Raw genomic sequence first — 3,637 nt, 5'->3', positions numbered from 1 at the left:
CCACTGGTCGTAAACGAGGCGGTATCTCAGGATCAGAGCTGGTCTGGCGCTTCTTGATCTGCGGGAGAGTGCTACTACAACGTATCAGTCCATTACCAATGGCTAAAGAGCCATGGGACCTCCCGCCACCAGATATCATCACCAGCTCTGGATCAACAGGCCGGCTCGGGTTAAAGTCCGGCCCTTTCCTCGCCTTCCCCTGCTTAACGTACTGCACCATCTTGTGGTGGGAGGCCTCGTTGCTGAAGTTCTTTGCATTTTCGAGGCCACGCACGATCACTCATCTTGCCTAGCTACTGGACACACAAGAAATATATACATAACTCATCAAACCATATTCATCAGTTAATAGAGTTTCTCAGTTTTATTACGTCCATGCAACCTAGACGCTAATAGGTAAAGATAGGTCCTAATCCCACCCGAGTAAGTGTAGTTTGGGTTCATTTTCCCATGCTCTGCTCTGGATCCGACACAAAATTTCGGCAGCACCTCCCCGCTGTTCTCCTGATACACGTCTCGGCAATAAGCAGAGAGGATGTGTACCCGAAGAACAACAGAGAGGCACTGACGAAATTCTGCATCGGATCCGGAGGAGAGCATATGGGAAAACGAACCCAATCTACACATACTCGGGCTATCCATGGATAACGTTGGACAATTCAAAAGAATTACGGTTATAAATATGCAAATGAATGCATATTTCTAGATGTAACCCTTTTGAACGGGAGACACATAGTGGTCACGCATACTGATGATTGAATACACCTATAGCTAGCAAGTTTCATCGGCACGAAGACCGGAACAGAGCAAATGAAGGGGGAGAGGAGGAGATGTCATTTGTGCTCACCTACGAAGGCAGGGGCGGAGCTCGTCGAACGCACGGGGAGGTCGTTGAACACCAGACCCTCACAGCGATGAAACAACTGCACATTTAAATCCACCCGATCAATGCAAATATATATGATGTTTTTCATAATAAAATTGGAAAATATATGACCTAACTCATAATTCACAAATATATGACCCCGTCGGCCTCTGGAAGGCCGAAGAACACCTTTTTGGTCAACCTGAGGTCGAAGAGGTGTCGTGTGTCGGGGGTGTCGTGGTGTCAAAGGGACAAAGATAAATTCTATCCGGCAAAACTGGACTGTAAAGAAAAGCCTGCTACATAATCCTCAAAACATCTATAAGCATATCATAAATCTAGGCTGCATGCATGTGTTTTTTGGAAGTCTAAGAAGAAAAACAACTAACATGCCTTTTAGTGTGCACTTAAATAGTCTGTCCGCTGTACAATGTGATTTTTTCTAGTAGGGGTATAAGTGAGAACTCATAGACATCATACCTTGGGCAAGAAGTGCTCAAGTGAGGAAACGACAGTGACCAAGGCTGGATCAAGCCCAATCTCCTCCTTTGCCTCCCTTAATGATGTTGCTGCATCATCAGCATCACCCTCCTCTTCCTTTCCTCCGGGCAATGCAACCTCCCCTGCAAATCTCAAGTGGAGAAAATAAAATCAGATAGGGTTTATCCAGCTCGTGTCTAGGTTGGTATCTATTTGTGAACCTGATTGTTCAAATATGAAAGCTAAGGCAAGCCAAACCAGCACTAAACAGAAAAAGCTGGGTTAAAAATCCTCTTAAAATTAATAGGCCAGCCTCAGATAGATTGCTTCTTCACATGGGATAGTGCAACAAGCTGGACAATAATCAGAGGGCGGTAGATGAGACTGGGTATTATCGTGGGATGTTCTTTGAGGGGCTTTTGATTTTTTTTTCATCTAATTTTCTCACCAATGACATCAGCTCCAACCTCGAAGTTGAAACAAAGAGCTATAGATTTCAACGAATCAAACTGGAATCACTACCACAATACTAGCCTAGCTTCCATACTAATATGCCTAAAATAATGATGAATAAATAATCATAATAGAAAGGTATTCTTCTTTGTGTGTGTATAAAGAAACGTGATCTAATCTTCTATAAAATATATATATGGAGACTATAGTAAGCTTTATGGTTTTGTTGGTGCTAAATATACAACTAAATATCCAATCTGTATGTGAAGTAGGCAACGACGGAGCCAGGAAATAAACATAAGGGGGTCCGAACATCAAGGACAACTCTAAAATGCAACTAAGCCTGGCGGAATATATAGGAGTTGACACTGAGTATAGCAAAATATGTACTACTATAACTGTAACTGTTGATAATATAGGCAAGATTTTTTTAGTCAAAGGACACGACCTCATTTTTATTATGAAAATGGAAATGGAGTCTTATCCTACAGAGACTAATCTCCAATTTTTTTATGTTGCAACCAATACTTTGAAACAAAACTACATCCACCGAGTGTTGTGAATTAGGATACCAAAATGCAAGATCTTTCATATTGTACCACTGTGGCCGCTTCCTGATGTGCTCCAAAGTACAAACTGAAGATAATAGAACTAGCAAGATTTTTGTGTCTTCATCAAAAGAAAACAAAAAGGATTTATATCGTCATCCCAGATTTTGGCTTGGAAAAATAGAGTAGTTGAGACAGAAGGGAAACTACACGAGTGAGAAAGAAGCACACTTGGTGTGTCTGTGTTTGTGAACTTTAGAGTGTGGCTGTGGGAATGAGAGCAAAAGTCAAAATGGTTCTCAGTTTTAAATGATTGGGATCTTCTGTGAACAATACATGTATCAGCAGTGTAACATATTATTTTAAAGGTCCATTTTTACACATCAGAATGAATTGTATATGCTAGGAATTTTGATGCGTTATATTGGTTGATTCACAGGCTGCACACCTATTTTCTGAGTGGTGCCAAATATGTGATCATCCAAATGCTAGTGACGCGGCCTATAGTCGTTATGTTATGCAGTTGCAACATATTGGCCTGCTGAAGGGAGACGAATTCACTGAACATTTCTTCTGAATTATCACGGTGATTATTCTACTCGTGGATTATACTCTGTCTGTCTGTGTGTGTGTGTGTTACTTTTTTTACTTTCATGCTAATTTTTGAATCAATCAGGAACTTGCTGTTACACACTCTCTAGTCTTTGAGAAAATTAATGCTCCTGGTGGATTGTCTCAGCAGTCATCACTTATATCATATTTCCCATTTGCTAAAATGGTGTAGATCACATAGCTCTAGGCATGTTTAATCAGGGGTCTTCAAACATTTTCTGCAGGTTGGGGGGTCTTCAGATCACATAAGTCAAAATGGTTCTCAGCTTTCTGAACATATAAGCAGCAGAGCATGAACATGTACATGGAAAGGTGGTTGGGCAGCAAAGAGGGCATCACCTTCGCAAAATCAGAAGAGGTGGTCGGGAAGGCAGAGAATCGACATAGCCACCGGGTTCTTCGGCGGAAGACGGCGAGCAGGACGGGGATGACTTCTCAGGGACGGAGGAGCCGATCGGTGATGGCCGCAGACGAGGGCGGGGATGTGTGGCCGGGGATGGAGGAGACGGTCCGCGACGGCGGCGGACAAAGGCGAGCAGAGCGGGGATGGCTTCATAGCATGGACGAGCGGCGGCTGCCGGCGCTGAAGGTGCAGTCCGCCATGGCTACTGTGTACGGCGGCTAGGGTTGGGGAAGGGGCGGTCCCGCGGCCTGGAACGGTGGAGGGACGGGCGCAGGG

Source organism: Triticum dicoccoides, chromosome 2B (assembly GCF_002162155.2).
Source record: "Triticum dicoccoides isolate Atlit2015 ecotype Zavitan chromosome 2B, WEW_v2.0, whole genome shotgun sequence".
Taxonomy (NCBI): Eukaryota; Viridiplantae; Streptophyta; class Magnoliopsida; order Poales; family Poaceae; genus Triticum; species Triticum dicoccoides.
The sequence above is the reverse complement of the archived record's forward strand: the minus strand, read 5'-3'. Positions refer to the sequence as shown.